Source organism: Malaclemys terrapin, chromosome 3 (genome assembly GCF_027887155.1).
Source record: "Malaclemys terrapin pileata isolate rMalTer1 chromosome 3, rMalTer1.hap1, whole genome shotgun sequence".
NCBI lineage: Eukaryota > Metazoa > Chordata > Testudines > Emydidae > Malaclemys > Malaclemys terrapin.
Genome location: NC_071507.1, coordinates 90,510,657 through 90,529,169, shown reverse-complemented (window position 1 = coordinate 90,529,169; position 18,513 = coordinate 90,510,657).

The following is an 18,513-nucleotide window of genomic DNA, read 5'->3' as shown; positions in this document are numbered from 1 at the left end:
CTTTAACTAGTAACTGGGCCAGGATACCTGTAGATCAGGGGTTCTCAAACTGGGGGTTATTATGTGGGGGTTGCAAGCTGTCAGCCTCCACTCCCAGACCCCGCTTCATCCACCAGCATTTTAATAGTGTTAAATATAAAATAAGTGTGTTTTTAATTTATGGGGGGTCACACTCAGAGACTTGCTGTGTGAAAGGGGTCACCAATGCAAAAGTTGAAGAATGACTGCTGTAGATTGTAATCTGATAAATAGGTATTTTAGACTTTGCTTTACCTCTAATGCAAATTCCAGACTACTTGGTGCAGCACCTCGTATTTCACCAGTTTTTCACAACAGTCCTGCAAGCTGTTCTGCATGGGTGGACCCTTTTCATGCATGGAATTGTCCTGAAGTCAATGGGGCTCCATGTCAGGGTAGGGATCTGCTCACAGAGAATAGGTTGCAAGATCAGGGCCCATCTTTGTCCAGTACCTGACCCCATGGGGTCCTGATACTGATTGGGGCCTTTGGGTGCTACCATCATAGAAACAATAATAGCAATGGGGGGAGGGATAGCTCAGTGGTTTGAGCGTTGGTCTGCTAAACCCAGGGTTATGAGTTCAATCCTTGAGGGGGCCATTTGAGGATCTGGGGCAAAATCAGTACTTGGTCGGGCTAGTGAAGGCAGGGGGCTGGACTTGATGACCTTTCAAGGTCCCTTCCAGTTCTAGGAGATGGGATATCTCCATTAATTAAAATTAAAAAATTAAGCCATACAAAACCATTGCAAGGGAGGTAACTGCTAGTCATGTTATAAACAACAAAAGTGAATCACAGAGAGATTAAGATGCTGGCTCAAGGTCACTTAGGGTATGTCTACATTGCAAAAAGAAAAGACCTGTGGCAGTGAGTCTCACAGCCCAGGTCAACTGACTGAGGCTCACACTATACTGCTAAAAATAGTAGTTTAGGCATCCGAGTTCAGGCTGACACTCATAGACTTTAAGGCCAGAAGGGGCCATCATGATCATCTCATCTGACCTCCTGCACATTGCAGGCCATAGAACCTCACCCACCTGCTCCTGTAATAGACCCCTAACCTCTGGCTGAGTTACTGAAGTCCTCAGACCATGGTTTAAGGACTTCAAGTTACAGAGAATTCACCACTTACACTAGATTAAACCTGCAGGTGACCCATGCTACAAAGAAAGGCGAAAAACGCACAGGGTCCCTGCCAATCTGACCCAGGGAAAAAATTCCTTCCTGACCCCAAATATGGCGATCAGTTAGACCCTGAACATGTGGGCAAGACCCACCAGCCAGACACCTGGGAAAGAATTCTCTGTAGTAACTCAGAGTTACTTTGTAGTAACTCTAGTGTCCCATCATCAGCTGTTGAAGATATTTGCTGCTAGCAGTTACGGATCAGTTACATGTCGTTGTAGGCAGTCCCACCATACCATCCCCTCCATAAACTTATCAAGCTCAGTCTTGAAGCCAGTTAGGTTGTTTGCCCCCACTGCTCCTCTGCTGTTCCAGATCTTCATTCCTTTGATGGTTAAAAACCTTCATCTAATTTCAAGCCTAAACTTGTTGATGGCCAGTTTATATCCATTTGTTCTTGTGTTCACATTGGTGCTTAACTTAACTCATCTCCTTCCCTGGTATTTATCCCTCTGATGTATTTATAGAGAGCAATCATATCTCCCCTCAGCCTTCTTTTAGAGAACCTCCCTCTCGCTGGGTTTCAGAGCCCAGGGTCCAGCACAAGCTCAAATGTCTGCACTGCTATTTTTAGTCATGTAGCGTGAGCTCCATGAGCCTGAGTTGGTTGACCTGGGCTCTGAGACTTACTGCTGGGGTCTTTTTTTGCAGTGTAGACTTACCCTTAGTGGCAGAGCTGAATTAGAACCCAGGACTTCTGGCTTCCAGTCCCTTGTTCTAAATCATTAAGGGTATGTCTACACAGCAAAAGCTGTACACAGGTTAGCCTACCCAAGCTAGCTTGAATCCTACTAGTGCAAGTAACGTAGCAGTGGAGACAGAGCAGTGCAGGCTTCAATACAGATAACACAACCCTGGCACAGTCTCTGGGTCTATGCTCAGCTCCCTAGCCTGCTTTGAAGCCCTGCTGTGCCGTCTTCACTGTTATTATTACCCACGCTAGCTGGATTCAAGCTAGTTCAGACAGGCTTACCTGTGCACAGCTTTTGCTGTGTAGACATCCTGCAAGCCGAAAAAGGGGACTAAAATGGCTCATGGAAATATGCCCCAGGAATCTTTCATTTTTACTTAGGCAAAGTCACATCTGGTAGTGCCCAAAAGTTATTTGAAATGAATTGGTGGTCTCAGTTCAGTTCCTAGTGGGCAGATGTCTACAATACTAAACCCACCAGCTTAGCCCATATTGAAAAATCCTATAGAACATATTAGGGATGAAACTAATAGGGATCAAAAGCAATTATTCTAAAAACGTTAAATATTGATTAGTGATTTTTTTCTGGTTTTTTAAAATCCTATGGGATTTTATAGCAGATAAATGATTCCCTATTAAATTCTAGGTATGCCTTACAATTTCTATGGAAACATTATTGTTCTGTATTCAGTGCATTTCCGTAACAATGACAGGCAGTGGCAGGACCCTTGCTGGCAGTCTCACCAGAATATCCAAGGACTGATGCTTTGGGACAGGGAGCATGCTCTTTTTAATCCATCTGTTAAGCACATTGGCACACTATTGGGTACGGTATAAGTATATTAATATGTAATAACAATGATTGAACAAGTATCAGGGGGTAGCCGTGTTAGTCTGTATCTACAAAAACAACAAAGAGTCTGGTGGCACCTTAAAGACTAACAGATTTATTTGGGCATAAGCTTTCGTGAGTAAAAACCTCACTTCTTCGGATGCATCCGAAGAAGTGAGGTTTTTACTCACGAAAGCTTATGCCCAAATAAATCTGTTAGTCTTTAAGGTGCCACCAGACTCTTTGTTGTTTTAATGATTGAACAGGCATGATCAGAATAACCCTCTCCTCACTCAAAGTGGTCCCTCCAGGACAAGTTTCAGACACATAGACAGGCCAGTGTGGGGAAGTTTGACCTGTTCCATGGATAAATAAGGATGCTGGAACTGATCCTTGAATCCAGTGGTGGTTCAGTCTGCAGTGCTTTGCAGGACCAGGCAATTAGGTTACACACTACTGTAGGCAGACATATGCCATGGTGTAAGCCTTCTAATTTCCTAGAGGCAGTATTTCTCATGGGGACTGGTAGGTTGATAGTACTTTCTCAGATCTTTAGTTAAGATACACTGCTACACCTCTCTATCTAACCACACTCCCTGTGTTAGCAGGCATCCTGTGTGTATGGCAGATCTGCTTTAGAAAATTATGGGCATGGTTTGAGATGTGGGTGTGTATAAAAATTAACCAATGTGGGTTCAGATTTAAAATCCCTAACTATATCCCTCAATTACCATCTGGTGTGTTTCACAAGCATTGAATTCATGCAGAAATAATATAAAAGCAATGTGTTTCACTGTAAGCAAACTCACTCCTTCTGAAGAGCATGCATCCCAAATAGGCATGTCTCTGAGTAGCTGGTATATTGTCACATACAATTCACAGGATCACATTCATGGAAAGACAGCATTAAATTGTGAAATCTCGGCTTCTGTTCAGCCCCACAGATTTCCCTCCTTCCCTTGAGATCAGAATAGTTGCTACTAGGGATGATATCTCAGGCAGCACCAGGTGGATGAAGAAAAGAGAGCCAGTAGGGTACGACCTTCCCTTGCAAGCAGCGGCTGTGGTAGTTTCACAGCTGGCTCAATGAGTGTGTGAAGAGTAACGCAGTACCAGCAATCAAAGCTGTTCTCACACATTAGAGGTAACAGATGCAGCCTAAAAAAATGCACTATCCATGTGGAACGTTCCCAGGCTATCCTAGAAAAGCACTCAAAGAACTAGCCCACTGTTTTTTTTGGTAAGTGAACAACTCCCTTCCCACCACAGATATAGATCTAAATCTTGAAGGCCTTTGGCATGGTGTATGCACAGTATTTGTGCCAGTAAAACTATGTCGGTTAGGGGTGTGTGTTTTTGTTTGTTTGTTTTTTGTACTGATATAGATATACCATTACAACCCCTAGTGTCAGAAGTCCCAACAGTCCTGGGTTTCATGGGACTGTCCTGCTTTGACCCATAAAATCTGGTCCTGTCGAAACGGCTCCTGTCCTACAGGGCTGTCTGGGCTTGGATCCCTGCTCCCAGCACTGTGACCTGGCCTGTGGTGCACAGGCTCACAGTGCTGCTCAAGTTTGGCCCAGCCCCCCTGACGGGGGGTGGGGAGGTGGGGGTGGCTGGGGCAAATTTGAATAAGCAATGCTGCAACCCTGTGTGCCAGGGTCAGGTTGCAATACCTGGAGCAGGGAGCCACGCCCAGCCAGTCCCATGGGACAGGAGCTGCTGTTGCAGGGTAAGTGCAGGGTGGGCTTGCTTTGCAACCCCCCGGGCCTCCCATCCCTCAGGGGAAGGACCCGCTTTAGCATATGCCTAGTATGGATGCAGTTATGCAGGTATAAAGGTGCCTTATATCGGCATAGCTTAATCTCCTTTCCATATGGAAATACTAGTACTAAGCACATTTATATCAATATAACCATGTCTGGGAGGATGGGGGAAAATGGAGGGTTTATAAGGTGTATACTTTGTGTAGAGAAGGCCTGAGAGTTGGGACAGAAGCTTTAAAGTGTATGACAAAGACTCTAAGGCTGTGTCTACACAACAAAGCGTATCTTGGTTTAGCTTTGTTGGCTCAGTTGTGTCTACACTGGGGGTTTTGCTTGCATAGCTATGTCCCCCAGGGGTGTGAATTTTTCACAGTTCTAGCTGACACAGGTTTGCCAGCAGAACTCTGTAGTGTAGATCAGGCCTAAGTTTGGTGTGCAACGTGAAATAACAAAGGGGGAAGCTTGCAATAAGGCAAGATGAATGATTTTTAGTTTGGTGGTCACCTTAATTTTTTTCTGACTGCTTTCAGTGCTTCTTCCTCATTGTGTGCTGTGGTGAGCTCATGTGCCGAGGTGTGCTTCTCAGAGAAGTAAGAATGAAAAGACTGCATGTTCATCCCCCGGCCAGTGCCTGTGGTACCTTTGTGAAGCCAGTTTTAAAGGACTTGAGTGACGGGCCTTCTAAATCATTTTAACCAAGTCAACTATATGCCAACTTTTTATTTAGTTATTTATGTTAACGTTTTGAACCTTGACTTTGATCAGTGACGTCACCTTCCTGCAGTTCAAATGATTGCTAATCACAGCTCATTGACGTGCCCCAGACTATGACAATAAGAGGGAGCATCATTTAGGGCAGGAGAGAGAAAGAGCTCATAAACTAATAGTCAACAATAGAAGGTAGAAGAAAATAATCTGCTAAAGTTCCTTTCACGGAAATGTCTGTTTTTCTTCCCTTATCGAACCACAAATGGGAAAATCCCAGCTGTGGTTTGCTTCTGTTTGGTTCAATAGGACTTTCACAAATGCGCCATGTGATGGCTTTTACAAATCGTTCACGCAAACAAATCGTGAAACGTGCCTTTGTTCTGATGTCTTACTAATTGGAAGACAGCAGAGGTTTAGCTGTGACAAGCATACAACAGGATGCTACTAAAGGCGGTGGCTCTTTCAATCCCATATGTAATCTAGCAGAAAGAGCCAGGTTCTGCATCAATGCCTCTGAATGTTGAAAACTGGTTGTATTCCAGCTCTCTCTCAACTGGCCCAATTACTGTCTCCCTGGGGACAATGGAAACATTTACCAAAATAAGGGGCGCCATTACGCAAAAGCTAAGGACTGCTTGCTTTCTTTCCTTCGGGGGGTCAGGTGGGTGGGAAGGAAGAGACTGGACTGCATGACCTGGCAGTAGATTCACACAGCACAATGCTAGTGTAGCTAATCGGGACAGGGCACACTCACACACACTTTCTTTAGCTCTAATCTTGTTCTGCTCTCTAGCACATATCAGAGATGAGTTTGGGGGTGTTCACATATGGAGTCTCGAGGCACAGAGTTTAAAGGCACACGGCATCACCAGATCTGATCACCTGTATATCACAGGCCACCAACACCACCCAGCACCCGCACACGAAACCCAACAACCAGAATTAAACCAAAATCTTACAGCCCACAGGAGACTAAACTGTTAGCACCACAGGGAGAGAATAGAAGGGACTGAGATGCACCAATGCCCGAAGCCCCCCACAATGTCAGGGAACTGATTGAGTGAGATATACCCAGATAACCCCGGCAAGTAACCCCCACTCCATGATGTAGAGGAAAGTGAGAACTATCCAAGGGCCCTGCCAATCTGACCTGACTTTTTTGTCCTGCCCCCTTTGGTTCGGGCTCTTCTCTACCTGAAAAGATTCAGAACCAGCCAACCCATTAACCCAGCCAATCCTTGCCACTGCTGAACTTCAACAGTCTGGATAAGTGGGGCTTGGATCTATACCAGCCTTGGTTTTGCACAAAATCCACCCTCGGTTTTTCAAAGCTCTACTTTACAGGTTTTAACCCTAATCAGATATCAAGATCAAACAGAACTATGGGCTCACTGCAATTCTCCACTGTTTCTCAATTGCACAGGAAGAGCGTATAAATAAAAAATAAGATTCTAAACATGCCTGAGGTTTTCTGTCCCCTTCCAATGACCCCTTTCCCATTTGCATTAATTTTGTAATATTACTTGCATTCACATTATCCTTTCAAGGTCAGTATTAGATCTAGAACTGGCAGTTGCCTTTTATACCCACCTCTAGATTTTTGTCCTGGGACTTCCACCACCAGTAGGCTAGTCCCAAACTGCTCCTCTCAGGCTCTGGCAGTCCTGGCCGTGCAGTTCCCCGTTCCAAAGGGTGTCATTATTCCCCTTCAGTTACGTGTAGTGGGTCCCTTGTGTCTCAGATGTGCTCTGGAATCGTTTGTCCCTTTGAACCAACACTACAGCCAGCATAAAGGATTCTGGGATGCATTTAGCAATTAAGGTGCCCACCATTTGTCAGTGAGGAGACACAAGAGCACACTTATTAAAAAAGAAATAACAGATGGGTGATCAGATGAGCTGATAGGAGAAAAGGAGCAAATAACAATGTCTGGGCAGCCAAATCTCTTCTTCCCATAGGATGCCAACATACCTACGATTGGCTCCGAATGCTGTATATTGGTATCTGTTACAGCACCCAGCAGCAGAGGAATTGTGACTGGAGTAGAATTTAACTGTTTGCTGGATTATGACAAACAACCAAAACTAAAAAGGGTGAACAATAACAGTTTAATGCCATTATGTATTGAACTTTCTGCTTAGCGATACCAAAGGGATGTGCTGCTAGTTCTTATTCCAAATGTAATGGTAAAAATATGTCTCAATGAGAAGTTACTCTATCACTTTTTTGTTATACCCACAGGTTTGGCCTCTTATTCTGTCAGATAAATAAATTCTGTTTCTGCACATTAACCATTTAGGTACCAGAAACCAAGATATAGTTTTTTTGCCAAGCTTAGTTGCTTTGAGGGATACACAATGTTCTCTATTCTACTGAAACCAGTATGGTGTGAATCTTGGTTTTGATTTGCAGAGATTCAGGTGAATATTTCCTTTAGATTTTGCTATGTGTGGGTTTGTCTCTCCCCTGACTGTACCCCCTGAGGTTTGCTTTCAATTTAGGCATCAAACTAATCCAAAATCTCAAAGTGAGAATCAGAGAGAATCTGGTTTTCATGTCAAATTGCAACTTGCACTTGATTTCTGGCCATACACTGGCCTACATTTACTCAAATAGTTTGCAAACTTTCACAGGCCTTTGAACAAATCTGGTATGGGTTTGTCACAAAACTAAATCTCAGTGTAATTTGGGGTTTTGTTGTAAATATTTCACATAGATCTAATAAAAAGAAAAGATGCCAAGGACTCCGTGGCTCAGGAAATTGGTGATGGAACACCATCTCAATTCACCCATTCTTAGACTGGAACATGGGTCAATCTACCCTATGCCTACCAACCACTTACCACCACCAGACAATTGCTTAAAATATATACCCAGGTAAGGAATCTCCAAGGGTAGTTAGAGTCTCATGGAATGTGCCCTATAATATGAATAGTCTTGCTCTGGCTTCCAGCAGACAGGTGATGACATCTCAAAAAATATCACCACAATTGACACGGGCTGTCTCAGGAGAGCCACATGGAATGCCATAGAAACCAGATGAGCCCTGAAGAAAAAAGTTTTAGACACAAAATCCCAGAAGCTAAAGGACAAATACCATGAGCAGTATAGTAAGGCACTTTAGAGGTCAAACGCCTTGTGAGAGCGGACAAACGGCATTATATTGATAATCTGGCAACACAAGCAGAGGATGCAGCTGCTTGTGGTGAACAAGGAACCGTCTACAAAATGACATGGCTTATCAGTGGTCAACGGCAGACACCAACAAACACTCTTATCAGGAACAAACAAGGGCACCTACTAACAACCGAAAAAGAACAAGAAATGCACTGGACAGAGCATTTCAAAGAATTGCTGAACAGGGAACCACCTAAAGAGGAAGCAAACATCCAGGAGGCAAAAGAAGAAGATCTTGATATCAATACAGACACCCCAACTAAGGAAGAGATCATTCAAGCCATCAAATCCTTAAAAAATGGGGAAGCTGCTGGCAAGGATAACTTGAATGCTGAATTTTTCAAGGTAAATCCTAAATTAGCAGCATCTATCCTGGCCCTTCTATTTACATCAGTCTGGGAAAGGAAAAAAGTGCCAGATGAGTGGACCAATGGGGTTATAGTGAAGATACCAAAGAAAGGAACTCTCAGTGATTGTAATAACTGGCGTGGTATCACACTTTTATCTGTGCCAAGCAAAGTATTGTGTAGAATCATAGTCCAGCGTATATCAGAGGCAGTTGATAGCATTCTCAGAAAAGAACAAGCTGTTTTTTGGAAAGGGCATGGCTGCACAGACCAGATTTTCATTGTACGAAACATAATAGAACTGTGCTTAGAATGGCAGTGGCAACTCAACATACATTTCAGAGACTTTGAGAAGGCTTTTAATAGGATTCACAGGACCAGCTTATGGCGCATTCTGCGGGCATATGGAATTCCTTTCTGTATAATAAACATCATAAAATTTCTATTTCTATTTCAACTTTACATGTAGTGTTGATCACAGTGAGCTCAGTTTTGAAGTCAAAACAGGAATATGTCAGGGGTGTGTCATGTCTACAATCCTCTTCAACATTGCCATCGACTGGGTAATGCGGCGTACAACAGAAGACATGCCAAGAGGCATTAAATGGACACTCTTCTCATCCATTGAAGACCTGGACTTCGCAGATGATGTTGCTCTTCCATCACATACCCAACACCATATACAAGAAAAAACAACTTGACTTAACGCATTCAGCCAGCAAATTGGACTGAAAATCAACTGCAAAAAGACAGATATCAGGACCTTTAATTTTGCCTCACCATCACCAAGTATGGATAGTGGATTATGTTCTCACCAATGTAGAAACATTCACATACTTGGGCAGCACCATTGCCAGAATGGTGGAACAAGCCAGGGTGTCCGGAACAAAGTCAGTAAAGCCGGGAACACCTTCAGGAGCTTAAATACAGTCTGGAAATCATCAAAATACAACACCAAAACCAAACTCAAGATTTATCAGAGCTGTGTATTTTCAACACTACTTTATAGTGCGGAATGCTGGAGAATGAGAAAGTATGACATGTACAAACTGTCTTCATTCCATACAACCTGCCTCAGAAAAATCCTCCGTATCTTTTGGCCCAGAACAATCTCAAACCAAGATCTATTGACACAGGGCAGCCCAGAGGATCTGAGCACCATCATTGCCAGGAGGCGTTGGAGATGGATCGGTCATGTGCTTTGGATGGAAACTGATTCCATCACCAGAGTAGAAATAAGATGGACACCTGAAGGCAAGTGAAAACGAGGTCGCCCGAAAACAACATGGCGAAGAGTTGTGGAAGCCGAGCTGAAAAACCTGGGGCACAGCTGGGGAACCATTGAAAGAGTTGCCAGAAACAGACAGGAGTGGAGGAGCTTCGTCACTGTCCTAAATGCCAGAGGTGTAATAGGAACACGATGATGATGATGATGTCTCAGGAGACAGTCCAGCAATTGACACTACTGAGAGAGACTACTGAGGGAGATTGTTAGCTTCTTACCCCTAATAGTTCAGCACTGAGGCCCATTGTTGAGTAGGATGGGGAAACTTGCCCTACCACTGCCTGTGTGGTTCCAGTTTCCTGGATAACAAACAGTGCCATCTGTGACAGAGCTCTTATAAACACTAAATTTTAAATGGAAAGAGCTATAATCCCATGGACTCTCTCCTCCAGCCCTATCCTCCAAACAAATCCCATGCTGAGGCTAGTTTATTTCTGGCATAACTCCACTGTCTTCAGACAAGCTCCCCCTAGGTGAATTTGGCTCAGTACCTTTAGATATTTAGGTGCAGTGACCAGTTATGCTTTTTGTGCATGTGCACACACAAACACAGAGCAGAACAAAATGTTCTGAGAGGCTTTTACCACTCATTAAAATCAAGATTACAAATTAGAAACAAATATCCCCAGATTAGATTGTGGTCTCATATTGTTGCCACTAGCAACTGCTGCTGCTTTACTTAAACACTCCAGGTTTGTATGGCTGTCAGCATTTTAAAATAAGATGGCCCTACCTGATTTTTAAAAAGCAAATTCTCCTTATAGGACAGATGCTGACCTCTGCTCCGGGGCATGTGAGAATACCTTTACCCCTGCTTGGGGGCATGCTGGGAGCAGGAAAGGGGAAGGCTGTAGTGCACAGCATTGATCCTCAGCTACTGTAACAGCCCCATTGGGAACATTACAAACTGGCAGAATCTGGGGCATCCCTGATTTTGCTCTATGTTACACTAGGGGAATCGGTCTCTGATAGCTCCAGAGATTGGGGGAGCATAAAGGTGGCTTTAACTCACCATCTGGAACTCTGACACAGATAAAGTTATGGCTGCATACGTTTATTCAAATAAAAATCACAATGTGTGTGTTGTGTATGTTTTATTTGGTTCCAGATTTGGTACAACTGACCAGAGATGATTATATATGGTATAAAAATAGACTTTAGCTGCAACTCTCTGAAACATTCCCTGGTTCAGTAATATCCTGCCTGAGGTTTGCAAACAGAGCCAAAGGTTTGCTTTTTTTCAGAACTTTCCCCCCTTCAACTGCCTTTTAAAGTTTCATTTTGGTTTTACCTTTTCTCTCATTTACCAGATGAATGAATTACTTTGGGACTTTTCACTCTGCAGACAATTGCAGTTTGTGGTCTTTCAGTCAACAACCGTGCCTTATTTGGTATTGACATAAAAACTCCCCAAAACTGTCTCAGTCAGGGTCTTCTCAATGAGAGATCTACCAGTCCTAGAGTGCAAGCAAAAGCTCCATTATAAAAGATAAACTTAATGTTGGTTCAAAACTCCAACAGTCAGCCTATATGGTCTAGCGACTGTTATGACATTTATGCAGGATGACTCAACTGCAATATGCGGTTTTAAGGTCAGTTGTGCAATGGAGAGGTCCAGTTCTGACCTTGTGTAATTCAACTGAAGTCAGTGTTCAGAGGATAGAAATGAATATGCATTATACTATATGTGACAAATCCTGACAGACATAAGAAAGTGGTCCGATCGGGTTCCGGGAAGTGGGAGGATCTATCAGCCCTAGAATGGTGAAGGCCCTGTTGCCTATGAGTTATAAAAGGTTACCTCATGTTAACCAGAGATACCTGAGGCCAGTTAAAGGCTGGCAGTGACCTTTAAAAACCCCTCTTTTGGTGTGAGAGGGAAGGGGTGAGATGAGACATAAGCTCCAGCAAGAACTTGCCAGGTTGCCAGGCTGCCTTGCCTCCCTACAGGGAAAGAAGCTTAGGCCTGGTCTACACTAAAAAGTTAGGTCGAAGGAAGACGCCTTAAGTCGACCTGTTAATGTATTTGTCTGCACTACCAGGTCCTTACGCCTCCAATGTCAACTTCTGTAATCCACCTCTGCGAGAGGTGTAGTGCTTAGTTCGATTTTCATGGGTAGACTGCGAGGTAGTGCAGACGCAGCGTTGTATAATTTGACTTAATTGGCCTCCAGGTGGTGTCCGCTTTGTGCATCGATGCAGGCGCTGCTAGTGAGGACGCACTCCATTGAGACAATGAGCATGTTGTGGCCACGCACAATCGACTTCATTAATTCGGAGACTTGAGGTCAAATTAGATAAAGTCGACTTAATTTTGTAGTGTAGACAAGCCCTGAGTTAACAGCTGCCTGGGGAAGGACTGGCAACTAGGAGCCAGTGTAGTAAGACAATAGCCCAGAGAAGGGGTAGGGAAAAGTATTTCTGTTTGTGACAAACTTGTCATAATTGTCAGAAGACTGAAATGAATAAGTAAGTCCTAATATTTCTATGATAGCCCTTGAGGAAAAATCCTACAGAATTTTCTAGGGTTGAAACAAGTAGGGTTTCTATAAAAATTAAATAGGATTATTCTAAAAATCCATAGAGTTTAATAGAGAATGATCTCCTTTCTATAGAATTTTAAACTTACCTATAGAATGTAATAAGGAATCATATCCCCTGTGACAAAATTCAACAGGTGGGTTTAAAATTTTGTACTAGAGTTGTTATTCTATAGACTGCCCTATAAGGGACAACATAGAAAAAAGTGTTTGAGCCAGTAGTTCCCTTTCATCAGGTAGAGCTGTGGTCCAATGGATGAAGCTCCTGGCTGGGTGTCATCTTTGCTCCAGATTTTCTGTGTTGCCCTGGGCATGTATAACAGAGAGCTAATACTGCTTATCGCTTTGTGCAAAGTGTTCTGATATCTTTGGGTAAAAATAGTATCTGTTGAAAAAGCCATTAAAAGTCAACATTTGCCAGTTATCACTGATAGCTTTTCCTGAAGTGGCCAATGGGAGCTGTGTTAATTCTAATTTCACTGTGGAACTGTTGACAAATGTAGGCATTCTAACTTCAACCACTGTAAAGGCAAAGTATTGTTAGGTTGGGCATATACTGTGTTTGTGTGCAATCATTAACCCTGAGTACCGTATCTTGAGGTCTTTGCAGCTCTATTATACCACATCTCCACTACAGCATTCTTCACACTTTTCAAATGGTCTGTTCAGAAAGTGATGGTCACCCTCTAGCCAGTTCAAATACTTTATTATTTTGAACACAGAATTTAAAATAATGTTTGAACAAGCCTTTTTTCTCTAGTTGCATTTTTATGCTGGAAAAGTCTCCAAGCATGGACTCCCCTTTGCTTGGTCTGATCACGAATTATCATGGTAGGACTCTTGCCTACCCATGGCAGTGACTTGACTTTGGACCACTTTGAAAGTAGGGGTTAAGATCCGATTGCATGTCATAAGGTTTCACCTTCTCCGTCACATCTGGCCCTCTTTTCCCCTGGGTGTTGCACAGCTGCCTGCACATTGAGGTGTTAGAATGGATCGACTCTGCACATACACCAGTGCTTGAAAAGTGCATGTGACAATCAAGTCCCTTAAACCTCTAAGAGAAAAAGTTCGTAGGCTCAAATTTTCACACTTGAGTTTCGGAGCTCAGCTTTAAACACCCAGTTTGAGGCCCCTGCGTAAAAGCCAGCCTGGCTTTCAGAGGGGCTGAGCGGCTGCAAGGACGTAAATGGGAACTGCAGCTGCTCAGCACCTTTTAGAACGAGGCCCCTTTTATTTACGGCTACATAAAGATGTAAGTGCCTCACGTTTGGCAGCCATGTTTGCAAATGTTGGCCTGTAATTATTAGCATTCTTGTGCCAAATTCTGACATCACAGGTATATCCGCACTGCAATCAAACACCTGTGGTTGGCCCAGGATAGTTGATTTGGGCTCAGACTGCAGACCCATAAAATTGCAATGTAGATGTTTGTGCTAAGGCTGGTGCTCAGGCTCTGAGACCCCCAGGAAGCAGGGAGGGTCTCAGAACCTGGGCTCCCGTCTGAGCCTAAATATCTACATTGCAATTGTATAACCCTGTGAGCCCAGTCAGCTGAGCTGGGCCAGCCGCAGGTGTTCTGTTGCAGTGCTGACATGCCCATTGGTTCGTCATCAAACAAAACCTCTCCCAGATTTAACTGGATAACCGCTGCTGGGTTGAACGCCTTTATATCACATGTAATATATCACATATTGGTTGGGTGTATGAGATCAGACATGTACCAGTAGGCATATTGAAACATCCTTGACTCTTAGGCACTGGCATTTGTAAGCTTGAATTAATTGCAGTAGTGGTGAGGGGAGGAAATAATTGCTTCATCTTTAAAAATATCTCTCCCACTGCACTGTTGCACATACAGAGTTAAATTCTGCGGTCCCTGCTTAGAGCTTAACTCAGACAACATCCCACTGAGATCACAGCCATGTTGTCTGCATTAGCACGCTGGCCCGACTTCAGCCAAGTATTTAAGCAGGGACTTCAGTCCATCCCTCTTCAGTAAAGCACAGGAATGCTTTGCTGTAGCAGGATGAACTACAGAATTGATGCAAGAATGGCAGGACTTGGTCCATAGATCAGAGTGACTGTTTTGTCATTATAGCCAGTATCTCATAGTACTTCTGTCACCTCCCATCATAATACAGAAAAAAGTCAAAGGGCCTTATGCACCTAACTCACTTAGGTAGGTTTTATAAGTTTTTCCTGTTTTCCACACACTGACCCACCTGGCCAAGGAGCTATGGCCCATTTTGTGTCTTGAGGATTGTTTTATTTATGTTTAACAGTTAAAAGAAAGCAAAGGGAGAAGAAGCCAGTAGGTGATTTAGTGGAAGCAGAGCAGGTACTCTATCTGTGATCACATCGGACTATTCTTTATTGGAGGGCGGCATGTGCAGGAGTTTGGCTAGATTTTTAGGTGGATAGTTTTAAGATTTTAATGAAAACAAATTGAACTTGAGATGCTGGTAGTTTTCAGCTCAGCTCCAAGGTGCTAAATCATGTAAAGGTGGTTGGGGAAAAAAAATCCCCACCAACTTTTGAATGTGATTGCTTAAGTTCCTATTCAGAAATAAACCCCAAAAGGAAATTACAGTCACACCCTGATCTCTCCTCTTCCTTCTTATTTTCTATCATCTTTAATAGTGTTTAGCAGACCTTGGTTTTACTTCCTTAAAACGAACCTTCTCTTTTTCTTTAATTGTGTCACTTCAGTGTAAGTTACCAATAGTTAGCTGCAGTTTGAAGGTCTGAAGTTCAAAGTCCCCAGCCAAAAAGCCTCACTGCAGGTTGCACTGATGTTTCTGTGACCCCGCAGATCTCTTAGAAGAGGCAGAGGTGACAATTAGGGCCTGATTCTCCACTCCCTTGCCCCCTGTGCAGTCTTTTATCTCTGTGCTATAAAATACAACCATTCTGGTTTGGGTAACGTTTCACATGTATAAGTGGCTACAAAAGGTGCGGGAAGAATCAGGGCCTCAGTGTCCCCACTGTGCTCTCTTCAGAGCACACACATGCAAGTCTTTACTGCTTTGAAAGGTTCTACCGTTTTCAGTGCTATAATGGGGAAGTCCACTAGACACACAGCGGAGTCTTTCAGAGTGATACATATGCCCCGTGTGTGTAATCAAGGCCCTACCTGAATCTAAAGGGACACTTGGAGCTGGAGGTGTGATTCTCACACTAGCTCTCATCAAGGTAGTGCACTAAAAATGTTAATGTCGCCGTGGTAGCGTGGGCAGCAGCAAGTGAAAGGATGGTAAAACCAAAGCTAGTAACAGGGTCCTTCATAGGAACCTCCCCCCAGCCATGGGGGAATCAGGAGTCCGGGGGAGCAGAAACTCAGCTTACAAAGAATCAGCAATGAAAGGCTGCAGGACACTTTGGCCAAGGTGGATGAACAGCTGCAGAGGGAGGAGAGGCAGTTGCAGAGGGAGAAGGAGGCAATCCAGCATGAGGAGAGAATGGTGACACAGTTCCTGGAACATGACCAGAGGTTGAGGGGAGGAAGACAGAGCACAGCAGAAGGACCTTTTCAAGAGGTTGCTCACCCTCATGGCCACCAGGCTATAGGCCCCAGCTCCAGCTACTGTCCGAGAGCCCCACCACGCTCCCACATCCTGCAGCCTAGGCAGCTAATGGACAATTCTGGGGTTGGCTGGATCATGATCCAAGCAATGAACAGTTTGTGGACCAATCAAATGTACCCTGTGCAATAGTCCACCCTGTGCAATTGAGGCCCACATGTGCAGCACGCTCCAGAAGGGCAAGGAGAAAAGGCACACAGGGGGCATATAGTTCTGCAACCAGTGAGACGTAGCGGTGGCACTGTATATAGTTTGGCATTGTGGCACTTTTGTTGCTTTGGGTGTTTATTTAGCACTTCTTTTGTTGTATTGTCTTTTGCCTCTTGCTGGCAGCTGGGCAGCCTATAAGATTTGTAATTGTGATTTAAATACTTGTTTCAAATAAAGTGTTTTGTTTGCAAACAAGAACAAATTTCAAGGTTACAAGAACAGGCTTTATTAAATTAACAAAAAACACAATCCATGTCAGCAGTACATCAGCTGTATATAGAGCTACATTAACAGGTTTTATTAAATTCATAAGCTTCATTGGCCCCTAAAATTGTGGGATAAGTATGGGAGAATTTGTATGTGATAGCTACATTACTCATTCCCCTCATCCATAGCCCCTGCAAACCCTTCATGTGGGTGTACAAGGCATCCCTGATTTCCCTGGCATGTGGGGAGCCAGCCCCGTAAAGATAAGTGCACTTTCTGGTTGTAATGTTCCTGCAATCTAGCAGCGTCCTGAGTCCATGCCTGGCAAAATCGTTCTCCTTTCATCTTGCAGACGTTATGTTGTGCAGCGCACCGCAGGCCACAGTAATGCAGAAGGCACTGGTAACATTAGCATCCAAATGATTCTGAAGGCAGGGCTATCGTGACTTCAACCTGGCAAATTTGCATTTCGCCACCATCCTACAGCTACTGAGCGTGTATCTGACCCTTCTTTTGTCAGGTCCTCTGAAATCAGGGTACGGTTTCATAAGCCATGGCAGAAAGGGGTATGTGAGCTCCCTTAGAATAGCAGCGGGTACAGCGACTCCATGTATAATAATGTCATTTGAAGGGAATAAGTTCCCTGCTCATCCATGAAGACAAAGTCCTGATGTCCGAAAAACTCTGGCATTGTGCACCCAGCCAGTATGTTCCATATTGGTGTCCATGAAACTGCCTCTGTGGTCCACCAGTGCCTGCATAAAAGTGGAGTACTACTCTTTTCAGTTTATGTACTCATTTGCTCCTTATGGAGGACAAACTATGGGCCGGTGAGTCCCATCGATAGCCCCAAAGCAGTTTGGGAAGCCCTTTCTCTCAAAGCTGGTGATTATGTCAGGAACACTGTTTATGCCAATCACCTTTGGGTAAACAACAGCCCTGGTTGCCTCACAAACCTTCACAACCACAGCCCTCATAAATGATGTGTCAATACCAAACTGGTTAGTCATGAACCATTAGCAGTCAGGGGTAGCCAACTTCCAGATAGATGAGCATTCATGTGTCCTGGTGCTGCAGAGTTGGTGCAAGTTGCCTACACAGGGTCGGGAACATCTGCTTCTTCATAGATAAGTTTTTAGAATCATAGAATACCAGGGTTTGAAGAGACCTCAGAAGGTCATCTAGTCCAACCCGCTGCTCAAAGCAGGACAAATCCCCAGACAGATTTTTTCCCCAGATCCCTAAATGGTCCCCTATAGGATTGAACTCACAACCCTGGGTTTAGCAGGCCAATGTTTAAACCACTGAGCTATCTCTCATCCCAGGTCTGCATGATGACATGATCCCATCATCCTGTGCTTGTGGCCCTGCTCCAGAAGTGCTAATCTCCACGTGGGGAATATGCAATGATGACAGCAGGCATCAGCTGCATCCATCATGTTGTGGATGCCATGGCAGTGACCCTCTCTGAGAGCTGCTTTCTATAGCACAGATACTGCAGCCGAAACATCCACCAGCATCGCAGATGTTCTGCCTGAATCCTCAAATAGTGAAACGGCAAGCAGGAAAAGGTCTTCCACTGGTGCTGGACTGACCCATATGGCTGGATCTGGTTGTAGGGAGTGGGCTAAGAACACTTCCGGTCAAGTGTCACAAGATGGACAGACAAGTTCTCCCACAGTACATTATGAACCAAGCCCTAAAGCAGTCACCGTTACCTATGACACTAAGAACCCTGGGATATATGTCTGAAATGTGTCAGTGTTCCATAGTGTGGGTGTGCCAGCATGGGTATGAGATGTGCATAACAATGCAGTGTGGACACTCAAAGGAGGGCTTGGAATGAATGTGTTAGCAAGCCCGAGTGCATGGATCTAGGTATACTACGCAAGACTGACATACCCTCAGTGTCACAGCATATCAGAAGTAATGGAAACTGAATTTTCCTGTCTTCTGGATTTTC